The sequence below is a fragment of the Anolis sagrei genome, chromosome 4 (assembly GCF_037176765.1).
Source record: "Anolis sagrei isolate rAnoSag1 chromosome 4, rAnoSag1.mat, whole genome shotgun sequence".
Classification (NCBI taxonomy): Eukaryota; Metazoa; Chordata; class Lepidosauria; order Squamata; family Dactyloidae; genus Anolis; species Anolis sagrei.
This window is the reverse complement of record NC_090024.1, coordinates 5,930,188-5,944,011: the sequence shown is the minus strand read 5'-3', so window position 1 is coordinate 5,944,011 and position 13,824 is coordinate 5,930,188.

Here is a 13,824-nt window from a genome sequence, read left to right as displayed (position 1 = left end):
AGATTGGACTACTGTAATGCGTTCTACATGGGGCTGCCCTTGAAAACGGCTCGGAAATTTCAGTTGGTCCAACGGGCTGCGGCCAGGTTAACTGGTGCTCCTTACAAGGAGCGGTCAACCCTCCTGTTTAAGGAGCTCCACTGGCTGCCATTCGTTTACCGGACCCAATTCAAGGTGCAGGTTCTTACCTACAAAGCCCTGAACAGTTTGGGACCTGCCTACCTGCGTGACCGCATTTCTGTGTACGAACCCACACGATCTCTCCGATCATCTGGAGAGGCCCTACTCGCGCTCCCACCTGCATCGCAAGCGTGTTTGGTGGGGACGAGAGAGAGGGCCTTCTCAGTGGTGGCCCCTCGACTCTGGAACTCACTCCCTAAGGACATCAGCATGCCCCATCTCTGGCAGTCTTCAGGAGGAGCTTGAAGACGTGGTTGTTCCAGTGTGCCTTCCCAGAATAATAAACCCTTAGCATTATGTCCTCCAAAAGCACTTCATATCGATTTAGGTCTGCTTGTATGTCTCCATTACCGCCCCACCTCCTTTATCTTGTTCATGTCTAACATTATTTTTTAAACTTCAATTACATTTGGCCCAGCCATAGATTTTAAATGTGCACTGTACCTTAATTAATGTTTATGCTCTTTGTGTATGAGATTTATTTGAATTGCTTTGTATTGTATTTGTTATTGTTTGTATTGCTTGTATTGTATTGTGGGCTCGGCCTCATGTAAGCCGCACCGAGTCCCATGGGGAGATGGTAGCGGGGTATAAATAAAGTATTATTATGGGTGGATGGCATCCTTGAAGTGACTGGACTGACCTTGAAGGAGCTGGGGGTGGTGACAGCCGACAGGGAGCTCTGGCGTGGGCTGGTCCATGAGGTCACGAAAAGTCGGAGACGACTGAACGAATGAAAAGAGAATTATTATTATTATTATTATTATTATTATTATTATTATTATTGGGTGGTCTGACAAACAAGATGAGAATCCACATGGATTTGAGTGGTAGATTTCCCAGGAAATTGACCTTCGAGTTTCTCTCCTGGAAGGAGTAGCAAGGAGCCACACTGGGCATAAGGAGATACAGACAGCATGCTCACCGGATGTCTTCTGATTCCAGATAGTTTGCTTTCTCCATGCCTATTAAAGTCTATTTTGCTGTTCCAGGACATTCTGGTTCCAAAGGTAACCGTGACCTCTGGGGATCCACACCCGGATTCTGTCTAGTAATCAGAGGACAGCCTTTTCGGTCTCATTTCTGGGCTCATTTGTCAAAATGAGGACCGCACTTTGCTCCCAGGGGAGATACCAGGTGTGACCTGGAGATATTGTCAGCTGCCATTCATTAAAATCAAAACAGAGAAATGGGGATCCAAGGCACAGGATACCAGGAAGCATAAATATTTTTCAGAGGGCAACTCAAATGATCCAGGGTCTGCAGAACAAGCCCTATGAGGAGCGGCTTAAAGAGCTGGGCATGTTTAGCCTGCAGAAAAGAAGACTGAGAGGAGACATGAGGAGGGCCATGGATCAAGATGCGAGGGGAAGTCATAGGGAGGAGGGAGCAGATTTGGAGACTAGGGGCCCTTCCACACAGCCCTATATCCCAGAATATCAAGGCGGAAAATCCCACATTATCTGTGTGTGGACTCAGATAACCCAGTTCAAAGTAGATATTGTGGGATTATCTGCCTTGATATTATTTAGCTGTGTGGAAGGGCCCTAAGATGCTTCAAACAACAGGAAAGGAGATTCCACTTCAACCTTAGGAAGAACTTCCTCACTGTAAGGAGAGCTGTTCAGCAGTGGAACTCTCTGCCCCACAATCCAATGGAAGCTCCTTCTTTGGAGTTTTTTAAAGAGAGGTTGGATGGCCATCTGTAGAGGGTGCTTTGAATGTGTTTTTCCGGCTTCTTGGTGGAGGTGGGGGGGTTGGACTGGATGGTCCATGAGGTCTCTTCCAACTTTAGGATTGTATGATTCTGTAAGAGGCAGGAGTTGAGATAGAGGCATCAACCTCTTGTTGGGTTTCATCCCTAGACTGCACAAGTCTCTTTTCCCAACTTCTGGATTTTTCCCCAACTTCGGCATCCTGGAGGTTGTGCTCAATTTCAGCCACAGGGGGGTGCTGTTGCTCCATCCTCTATGTAAAATACCTCCCTGCTTAAGCAATGCCTAATTTCTCTACTCACAACTCACAGATGTCTTTGAACCGTTTAGGTGGACAGTGAGCTGGGCCGAAGGTCAGGTGTTCACCCTGACCTGGGCTTTGAACTGCCAACCTTTCGATTGGTATGATCTTATTGCTACTGGGGATTAACCAGCTGTGCTAAAGCCTGGCTGATACAAAACAGTTTTTTTATGGGAGAGGAGATAGATAGATAGATAGATAGATAGATAGATAGATAGATAGATAGATGATAGATAGATAGATAGATAGATAGATAGATAGATAGATGCTCTGTGCATAATGAGTACCTTAAAAACAAAAGACCCAATGAATGAAATCACACCAAATTTGGGGCAACAAAACATCTCACAACACAAGGAGTGACCATCACTCAAAAAATTATGATTTTGTCATTTGGGAGTTGTAGTTGCTGGGATTTATAGTTCACCTACAATCAAAGAGCATTCTGAACTCCATCAACGATGGAATTGAACCAAACTTGGCACACAGAACTCCCATGATCAACAGTAAAGACTGGAAGGGTTTGGTGGGCATTGAAATTGAGTTTGAGAGTTGTAGTTCACCAACATCCAGAGATCACTGTGGACTCAAACAATGATGGATCTGGACCAAACTTGGCACGAATATTCCATATGCCCAAATATGAACACAGATGGAGTTTAAGGGAAATAGACCTTGACATTTGGGAGTTGTAGTTGCTGGGATTTATAGTTCATCTACAATCAAAGAGCATTCTGAACCCCACAAACGACAGAATCGGGGCAAATTTCCCACACAGAACCCCCATGACGAACAGAAAATCATTAAGGCCATCCAATCCACCTCCCTTCATCAGGGCAAGAAAACATAATCAAAGTCCTCCTGACAAAGAGCCATCCAGCCATAGAAATAGAGAGAGAGAGAGAGAGAGAGAGAGAGAGAGAGAGAGAGATATGATTCACACACACACAGATATAGTATCATAGATTTGAAAGGGCCCCTTACAGAAGGACAATCATATCTTGTATGTTCCAGGGTGGGCAAACCAGACACTCTCCACATCAACACTGACAAAGAAAAAGCAAGAAATACTGTTTACCCACAAGCATCAAGACATTACATAGATTAGGAACCAACACTTTCTCATTACTTTATTTTCCAGATCAACAGACTGGGCCACAGCAACACGTGGCAGGGGACAGCTAGTCTATATATATACACACACATACACATACATATATACATAGAGTGTTCCCTCGCTACTTTCCGGTACTTCCCGGTTCACTTTTCATGGACTTGCTGTTTCACGGTTTTCCTTCCTTGCTATTCACCAGGCTGAGTCCTGGTTCTGCCACCGGGACATGGCTCAGTGAGTAGCAAATGAGCAAGGAAGGGCGGTTGAGTGAGTGAGGAAGGGAAGGCCGCAAAGGTTGAAGCAGTGGCAGAAGCAGGGGCCTGGTTGCCTCTTCCAGGATCCTGCTTCTGCCACTGCTTCCACATTTGGGCCCTTCCTCCCTCACTCGCTCACCCACCCATCCTTCCTTGCTTGTTCATTACAAATGTATTTGTCCTATCTTGGTGGTAGATGCTGCTGGTTTTCCCACAGATTTCTGGATTTTCAGTGTCCTGATCTGTCTCCTGAACCCTTGGAACCCTGTGTTGCATCCCAGTTCAAGAAACGAGACCATAAGATTAAATCCACCACACTGGACTGTAGGAAAAGCAATCCTTGTTTATTGATGAAAAATTGGTTACAAAAGAAAGGTAAATGCAAAGTCAAAAAGCCACAGAAAAACACAGCAGTCAGTAGAATCTCTGAACTTGAGCAAAATTTCAAAAGCCACAATACAAGAACCAGGAATCTGTTAGCCCTTTACTAACCATGAACTTGAAAACTAGAAGCCTCTGGGATTACTGGCCATGGAACACAGGAATTCTGCCAAGGCACAGCCACAGTCCCAAACGTTGCTTGATCTAAAGAGGCACCCGGCAGGAGGCCTCTTAAACCAAAGAAGCTATTCTTTGAAACGCCCCTTGACTTTGAAGTCTGTGCCTGTCTCTCCTGTAAGCGATGTGACCTTCGTAGAAACTGGGAAATATTTCTGTCTCTAACTATCTGTTCTCTTCGGTCCTCATTAAAAACCCCAGGTGGAGAGATATCATGGCTAGTGATATCACGGCTAACTTCCAAAACATTTTCCTCCAGCCGTTTCGTTTCATTTTCATCCCCGCTGACCTCTGCATCAACAACAGATTCCACACTGTCAGGGTCAGGGAGAGCTTGCTCAGTTGGAAAAGCTATCAGAGAATTCGGTTCACACAGATCAGGATCAGGCTGAACCCCAACACCCTGGAACCTTGAATCTTTGGACGGGCTTTTGACTACGGTATAGACTCTTGATCCCTAGACTTGGCTCACTGAACTCTCGGCATTTGACCACTGGACTGGACCCTTTGACGATGGTGAAGCGTTTGCTATCAGTTTTCGTTTTATATTCTGTGGCTGAGTGCTATCTTTATGTTTTGTGTTTTGGACTATTAAAACAGCCAGAAAGTGAGTGCTGCTTTAATTAAATTGTCTAACACAAGCTGGGTGTTTGTTTGATTCATCTCTGCCTGAATAACAGCAGAGCCCTGGCATCGTGACAGAATACTTTTCTCCCCAAACTCCACTGGAACAGGTTGGTACAACTCTGGATTTGGAGACCTTACAATACAAGGCTTCTGAGGATTAGTCACCAAAAGAGGTGCAACAGGAATCTCTGAGTCTGTGCTTATGGCAGCTGCAGCAGTAGATTTCTTGGATTCAACCATCAACTGCAGAACATGATACATGACATAGTGGCAGAACCCAGACTCAGCCTGGTGAGTGACCAAGCAATGGAGGATAGGGTGAGGGAGCGAGTGAGGGAAGGCAGGGAGGGTGGCTAAGGCGGCGGTGGATAAAATGGAATGTCAGAGAAGCAGAAGTCGGATAACCGGGGCTGTACTGTATGTAGCGTCCCTACTTCATGGAGTTTCACTTTTCGTGGGTGGTCCTGGAACGTAACACCCGCGATAAGTGAGGGAACACTGTTATATATGTAGGACTGAAAAAGACTTCTAAAGCTCTGCTGTTTTTATGCACTGGCAAATGTCTGTTTGGAGATTAATGGTTATTCAGTCTAACAACTGAAACCATTTGATTAGATTGTATGCCACAAGAGGAGACCCTGCTCTAAAGGGTTTTTGGCTCTTCTCTCAAAGGTTATGGTAAAACCAAGGTCTTCTTTTGAATGCGCACAGATGATGTTGTCATCTGCATACTGGAGTTCTATAACAGATGTTGTTGTGACCTTGGTTTTGGTTAGGGTTAATGTTAGGCTGGTGCCTTCTGCTAGAAGAGCACTTTGGTTTCCTCAGTGTTCAATGAGCAGCCAAGCTTCTCGCATGCTTCTGCAAAGGTGTCTTGTAGGTCTTCTTCTGAATGCGCACAGACGACATCGTCATCAGCATATTGGAGTTCTGTAACAGATGTTGTTGTGACCTTGGTTTTGGGTTAGGGTTAGTGTTAGGCTGGTGCCTTCTGCTGGAAGAGCACCTTGGTTTCCTCAGTGTTCAATGAGCAACCAAGCTTCTCGTATGATTCTGCAAAAGTGTCTTGTAGATCTTCTTCTCAATGTGCACAGACAATGTTGTCATCAGCATATTGGAGTTCTATAACAGATGTTGTTGTGACCTTGGTTTTGGCTTAGAGTTAGTGTTAGGCTGGTGCCTTCTGCTGGAAGAGCACTTTGGTATTCTCGATATTCAATGAGCAGCCAAGCATCTCGTATGCTTCTGCAAAGGTGTCTTGTAGGTCTTATTCTGAATGCGCACAGACAATGTTGTCGTCAGTATACTGGAGTTCTGTAACAGATGTTGTTGCGACCTTGGTTTTGGGTTAGGGTTAGTGTTAGGCTGGTGCCTTCTGCTGGAAGAGCACTTTGGTATTCTCGATATTCAATGAGCAGCCAAACTTCTCGTATGCTTCTGCAAAGGTGTCTTGTAGGTCTTCTTCTGAATGCGCACAGATGGCATTGTCATCAGCATATTGGAGTTCTGTAACAGATGTTGTGACCTTGGTTTTGGGTTAGGGTTAGTGTTAGGCTGGTGCCTTCTGCTGGAAGAGCACTTTGGTTTTCTTGATGTTCAATGAGCAGACAAACTTCTTGTATGCTTCTGCAAAGATCTTCTTCTAAATGCGCACAGACAACGTCGTCGTCAACATATTGGAGTTCTATAACAGATGTTGTGATCTTGGTTTTGGGTTAGGGTTAGTGTTAGGCTGATGCCGTCTGCTGGAAGAGCAGTTAGGTTTTCTCAATGTTCAATGAGCAGCCAAACTTCTTGTATGCTTCTGCAAAGGTCTTCTTCTGAATGCGCACAGATGATGTTGTCGTTAGCATATTGGAGTTCTATAACAGATGTTGTTGTGACCTTGGTTTTGGGTTAAGGTTAGTGTTAGGCTGATGCTTTCTGCTGGAAGAGCACTTTGGTTTTCTCAATGTTCAATGAGCAGCCAAACGTCTTGTATGCTTCTGCAAAGGTCTTCTTCTGAATGCGCACAGACGACGCTGTCATCAGCATATTGGAGTTCTGTAACAGATGTTGTTGTGACCTTGGTTTTGGGTTAGGGTTAGGCTAGTGCCTTCTGCTGGAAGAGCACTTTGGTTTTCTCAATGTTCAATGAGCAGCCAAACGTCTTGTATGCTTCTGCAAAGGTCTTCTTCTGAATGCGCACAGACGACGCTGTCATCAGCATATTGGAGTTATGTAACAGATGTTGTTGTGACCTTGGTTTTGGGTTAGGGTTAGGCTAGTGCCTTCTGCTGGAAGAGCACTTGGGTTTTCTCAGTGTTCAATGAGCAGCCAAACTTCTTGTATGCTTCTGCAAAGATCTTCTTCTAAATGCGCACAGACAACGTCGTCATCAGCATATTGGAGTTCTATAACAGATGTTGTTGCGACCTTGGTTTTGGGTTAGAGTTAGGGTTAGGCTGGTGCCTTCTGCTGGAGGAGCACTTTGGTTTCCTCAGTGTTCAATGAGCAGCCAAACTTCTTGTATGCTTCTGCAAAGGTCTTCTTCTGAATGCTCACAGACGACGTCGTCATCAGCATATTGGAGTTCTATAACAGATGTTGCTGTGACCTTGGTTTTGGGTTAAGGTTAGTGTTAGGCTGGTGCCGTCTGCTGGAAGAGCAGTTAGGTTTTCTCAATGTTCAGTGAGCAACCAAACTTCTCATATGCTTCTGCAAAGGTGTCTTGTAGGTATTCTGAATGTGCACAGACAATGTCGTCATCATAATATTGGAGTTCTATAACAGATGTTGTTGTGACCTTGGTTTTGGGTCAGGGTTAGTGTTAGGCTGGTGCCGTCTGCTGGAAGAGCAGTTAGGTTTTTTCAGTGTTCAATGAGCAGCCAAGCTTCTTGTAGGTCTTCTTCTGAATGCGCACAGACGACATTGTCATCAGCATACTGGAGTTCTATAACAGATGTTGTGACCTTGGTTTTGGGTCAGGGTTAGCGTTAGGCTGGTGCTGTCTGCTGGAAGAGCACTTTGGTTTCCTCAGTGTTCAATGAGCAGCCAAACTTCTCGTTTGCTTCTGCAAAGGTGTCTTGTAGGTCTTCTTCTGAATGCGCACAGATGACATTGTCATCAGCATATTGGAGTTCTGTAACAGATGTTGTGACCTTGGTTTTGGGTTAGGGTTAGTGTTAGGCTGATGCCGTCTGCTGGAAGAGCAGTTAGGTTTTCTCAATGTTCAATGAGCAGCCAAACTTCTCGTATGCTTCTGCAAAGGTGTCTTGTAGGTATTCTGAATGCGCATAGACGATGTTGTCGTCAGCATATTGGAGTTCTATAACAGATGTTGTTGTGACCTTGATTTTGGAGGCAGGAAGAGCCTCTGATGCTGAACCAGGCTACAAGAGGTCAGAAAAGCAAGTCTACGGTTTCCTTCCTCGGGGCTTGGAAGGAGGGAGGTTCAAAAGGAAGAGCTTCGCCCTGGCCTTTGGGGGAGAAGAGGTGATTGGCCTCAGGTAGCCGTCTCTCTGGAGCCCAGGCCCCCAGGAGGAGGAGGAGGAGGAGAAGAAGGAGGGCCAGTCTAGAAAGAATTGGGGCCCCAGCAAGGGAGCCCAGGGCCACAGGTGAGGATATATAAGAAGGGCTGGGACAAGATCCGGAGACAGTGCTGCCAAGCTCAGCTGCCATGATGAGTTCCAAAGGGCAGAGCAGGAACGGAGCCTCCTCGGGGTAAGAAGGAAGGGACCGACCTACCTCTCTCTCTCCCTTCTCTTACCTGGTTTCTGCCTCACCTTCCCTCCTTTCCTCTCCTCTCTCCTCGCAGGGGTTTGTGCCCGAGACAAGGGGGAGGCAACGGGAAGAACGGAGGGAATGGAGGCTCCTCGGAGGAGGAGGAGAGCCTAGACCTCGAGCAAGTGGCCCAGACCATCCAGGAGGTGTCCAAGGAGCTGGGCGACCTGGCCAAAACCATCTCCAAGGAGGCCTCCCAGGAGGAGGACCCCTACCTGCGCCAGAAGGTGAGCCTCCGCCCCTTCCTTCCTTCCTTCCTTCCTTCCTTACTTACTTACTTACTTACTTCCTCTTGAGGAGGGACCCAGGCAGGGAGGGAAGGGCCTCTGCAAGGGGCACGGGACCATCTCTTCCCTCATCCCTTCTTCTCCTTCTCCTTCTCCCTCTCCTCCTGCTTTTCTTCCTTCATTCTTCTTCTCCCTCTCCTTTTTTTCTTCCTTCTCCTTCCTCCTCCTTCCCCTTCTCCCTCCCCTTCCTTCTCCTCCTCCTCTTCCTTCCTTCTTCTCCTCCCGCTCCTTCCTTCTCCTTCTCTTCTTCCTTCTCCTCCTCCTTCCCCTTCTCCCTCCCCTTCCTTCTCCTTCTCCCCTTCCTTCTCCCCTTCCTTCCTTCCTTCCCTCCCTCCCTCCCTCCTTCCTTCCTTCCTTCCTTCCCTCCTTCCTTCCTTCCTTCTCCCCCTCATTTCTTCTCCTCCTTTTCTTCCTCCTTCTCCTCCTCCTCTTCCTTCTTCTTCTCCCTCTCCTTCCTTCTCCTTCTCTCCTTCTTTCTCCTCCTCCTTCCCCTTCTCCCTCACCTTCCTTCTCCTCCTCCTTCCTTCTTCTTCTCCCTCTCCTTCCTTCTCCTTCTCTTCTTCCTTCTCCTCCTCCTTCCCCTTCCTTCTCCTCCTCCTCTTCCTTCTTCCTCTCCCTCTCCTTCCTTCTCCTTCTCTTCTTCCTTCTCCTCCTCCTCCCCCTTCTCTCTCCCCTTCCTTCTCCTCCTCCTCTTCCTTCCTTCTTCTTCTCCCTCTCCTTCTCTTCTTCCTTCTCCTCCTCCTTCCCCTTCTCCCTCCTCTCCCTTTCTTTCTTCCTTGCTTCTCCTCCTTTCTGCTCCTCCTTTTTCTTCCTTCTCCTCTCTCTCTTTCCTCCTCCTCCTCCTCCTCCTATCTTTCCTTCCCCTTCTCCCTCCCCTTCCTTCTCCTCCTCCTCTTCCTTCCTTCTTCTTCTCCTGCTCCTTCCTTCTCCTTCTCTTCTTCCTTCCCCTCCTCCTTCTCCTTCCTCTTCCTTCCTTTCTCCCTTGCTTCTCCTCCTCCCTCTCCTTCCTGCTCCTCCTCCTTTTTCCCTTCTCCTTCTCACTCTCTTTCCTTCTCCCCCTCCTCCTGCTCCTTTCTTTCCTTGATGCTTCTCCCTCCCCTTCCTTCTCCTCCTCCTCCTCCTTTTCTTCCGTCTTCTCCTTCTCCCTCTCCTTCTTTTCTTCCCCTTCTTCTCCTTCCTCATCCTTCCCCTTCTCCCTCCCCTTCCTCCTCCTTGCTTCTTCTTCTCCCTCTTCTTCCTTGCTTCTCCTCCTCCCTCTCATTCCTGCTCCTCCTTTTTTCTTCTCCTCACTCTCTCTTCTCCTCCTCCTCCTTTCTTTCCTTGACCCTCCCCCTTCCTTCTCCTCCTCCTCTTCCTTGCTTCTTCTTCTTCCTCTCCTTCCTTCTCCTTTTCTTCTTCCTTTTCCTTCTCCCTCTCCTCCCTTCTCCTCTTCCTCCCTTCTCCTTCTTACTCTCCTTCCATCTCCTTTTTTTCTTCCTTCTCCTTCTCCTTCTCTTTCCTTCTCCTCCTGCTCCTCCTTTTTCCCTTCCCCTTCTCCCTCTTCCTCCTCCTTCCTTCCTTCTTCTTCTTTTCTTCTTCCTTCTCCTTCTCCCTCTCCTCCCTTCTCCTTTTCCTTCCTTCTCCTTCTCACTCTCCTTCTCCTCCTCCACCACCACCTTTCTTTCCCTCCCCTTCTCCCTCCTCTTCCTCCTCCTCCTCCTCCTCCTCCTTTCTTCTTCTTCCTTCTCCTCCTCCTTCTTCTCCCTCTCCTTCCTTCTCCTCCTCCCATTTCCCCTTCTCCCTCCCCTTCCTTCTCTTCTTTTCTTCCTTCCTTCTCCTTCTCCCTCTTCTTCCTTCTCCTTCTCCTTTTTTCCTTCCTTCTCCTTCTCACTCTCTTTCCTCCTCCTCCTCCTCCCTTCTTTCCTCCTCCTTCTCCCTCCCCTTCCTTCTCCTTCTCTTCTTTCCTCTTCTTTTACTTCTCCTCCTCCACCCCTTCTCCTTTTCTTCCCTCTCCTCCTCCTCCTCCACCTCCTCCTCCTCCTCCTCCTCCTCCTCTTTTTTCCTTCCTTCCGTCTCCCTCTTCCTTCCTTCTCCCTCTTCTTCTTTCTCCTCCTCCTTCTTTTCTTTCTTCTCTTTCTTCTCTCCCTCCTTCCCCCTTCTCCTTCTTCCTTCCTTCTCCTCCCTTTCCTTCCTTTCTCCTTCTCCTCCTCTTTTTTCCTCTCCTTCCTGCTCCTCCTCCTTTTTCTTCCTTCTCTTTCTCTTTTTCCTTCTCCTCATCCTTCTCCCTTCTTTCCTTCTCCCTCTCCTTCCTTCTCCTCCCTCTTTTTTCTTTTTCTCCTTCCTCCTCCTCCTTTTCTTCCTTCTCCTCCTCTTCCTCCTTTTTCCTTCTCCTTCTCCCTCTTCTTATTTCTCCTCCTCCTTTTCTTTCTTCTCCTTCCCTCTCCCCCTCCTCCTTCTCCTCCTTCTCCTTCTTCTCTTTCTCTCTCTTTCGCAGGTGCTCCGGAAGCTCCGGGAGGTCCTCTGCCAGGTGGTCGGCGGGGCCGGGTCGCTCCTGGACTTAGCCTGCCTCCTCCGGTGTGTCACTGGCGTGTCCGAGGCTGCCATGCGCTGAACCCCCGCCTCAGAGGAGACCCAGAGGAGCTGCATGTGCACACAGGAGGGGCCCACCCCCCCCTCCGAGGGACCCCCTACCCTCTGCCCCCCATCCTCAGAGCAATAAAACCTGATGCTTTGGAATGCAAACACAGCCTCCAGACTCTCTTTGTTGAGTCGTGAATGCATACCGAATAGGGCTGGGCGGTTTCGTTTCGTTAATTCGTAATTCGTTAAAAAATTCGTTAATTTTTCAATTACAAAACGATAACGAACCAGTCTGGAGCAATTTAAAAAAAAAAACAATTTTTTAAAATCGTTTCATAGAATCATAGAATCATAGAATCAAAGAGTTGGAAGAGACCTCATGGGCCATCCAGTCCAACCCCATTCTGCCAAGAAGCAGGAATATTGCATTCAAATCACCCCTGACAAATGGCCATCCAGCCTCTGCTTAAAAGCTTCCAAAGAAGGAGCCTGCACCACACTCCGGGGCAGAGAGTTCCACTGCTGAACGGCTCTCACAGTCAGGAAGTTCTTCCTCATGTTCAGATGGAATCTCCTCTCTTGTAGTTTGAAGCCATTGTTCCGCGTCCTAGTCTCCAAGGAAGCAGAAAACAAGCTTGCTCCCTCCTCCCTGTGGCTTCCTCTCACATATTTATACATGGCTATCATATCTCCTCTCAGCCTTCTCTTCTTCAGGCTAAACATGCCCAGTTCCCTAAGCTGCTCCTCATAGGGCTTGTTCTCCAGACCCTTGATCCTTTTAGTCGCCCTCCTCTGGACACATTCCAGCTTGTCAAGATCTCTCTTGAATTGTGGTGCCCAGAATGTTTCGTAAATGTTTTGTATTTTGTTATTGTATTCATTTCGTTATCGTTTTGAGGTCGTTTCGTTATTATTTCCGCATGTCTGGGGCAAGTTTTATAGTTGTTTTTGGTTTTCTAAGGGTTTTTATAGCTATTTTTGGTTTAATTAAGCTTCAGAAGTTCCCCCTGTCCCATTTGGAGGTTTTTTAGTGTATTGCGCGGTCGTGTCCGCCATTAACGAATCGCCACAGGGAGGAGGGAGCAAGCTTGTTTCTGCTTCCTTGGAGACTAGGACGCAATGGAACAATGGCTTCAAACTACAAGAGAGGAGATTCCATCTGAACATGAGGAAGAACTTCCTGACTGTGAGAGCCCTTCAGCAGTGGAACTCTCTGCCCTGGAGTGTGGTGGAGGCTCCTTCTTTGGAAGCTTTTAATCAGAGGCTGGATGGCCATCTGTCAGGGGTGATTTGAATGCAATATTCCTGCTTCTTGGCAGAATGGGGTTGGACTGGATGGCCCATGAGGTCTCTTCCAACTCTTTGATTCTATGATTCTATGATTCTATGATTCGTTATAGTTTCGGAAATCGATTCGTTATTGTTTTGTAATTTTTTTTCACATTTACGAAATTTCGTAAACATCGAACTTTTTTAAAGGAAAATTTTGTAATTATTTTAAATAACGAAACGCAAAAAACCCCAAAAAACGAATCGATTTTAGAAACAAATTTTTCCATTGTTACCCAGGCCTAATACCGAAATAACCCCATGACCTTCTGGCAAGGAAACTAGTCCAATGTGGGCTAGGCAAAACTACAGTGAGGTGGATCAGGAATTGGCTAAATGGACGAACCCAGAGGGTCATTCTCCCCAAGCAGGCGTGTAGGGTGGGGGGGGGGGCTTGAGGGGCTTCAGCCCCCCCCCCCCAAATTTCTCATGGTGGTTTGCGAAAAGGCCTTACTGGAGCATTATTTAAACTGTTATGTTTATTCATATCATGATCTGATCACCATACTCAATATATCCCATATGCATCGGGGTATTGGGGTCAGGCCTGTAGCCAGGATTTTGTTTCGGGGGGGGAGGGGGCTAAATTTTTGGGGGTCGGGGGGGCTGAGTTTCGCGGAGGGGCTGAGTTTGAGTGAAAGGGGGTCTAGCCTAGCAAACCTTTTGCATCGTTACCCCAATACCCCCATGCATATGCAGGGCCGTAGCCAGAAAAAAATTTCGGGAGGGGTTGAAATTTTCGGGGGGGGGGTGTTGAAAATTTCGCAGGGGGGTTTGAAACCTGCCTCCTAGCTCACGCTGAAGCAAAGAGCACATCTGCAGGGGGCAGAGCAGCCTTCAATAGCCTGCAGCTCTGCCCTTGTCAACCACCTCCACCAAGTCTGGCCTTCTTAATGAGAGCATTCAACACCCCCCCCCCCCCCCCAATTTGGTTGCTTCACTACTGTTCTGTTGTGCGCTGGGCCTGTAAATAATTGTCTTTAGAACAGGATGTGCAACCTTTGCCCAGCGGGAAGCCAGGGGGCCTAAGGAGAAGTTCTCAGAGGTTTCCACCACAAACAGTCTTTAGATGGCTTGAGAAGTACAACAAAGTCCTTTATGAATGAACAATCAAACAAAAACTTCTCTTGTCTTCGGT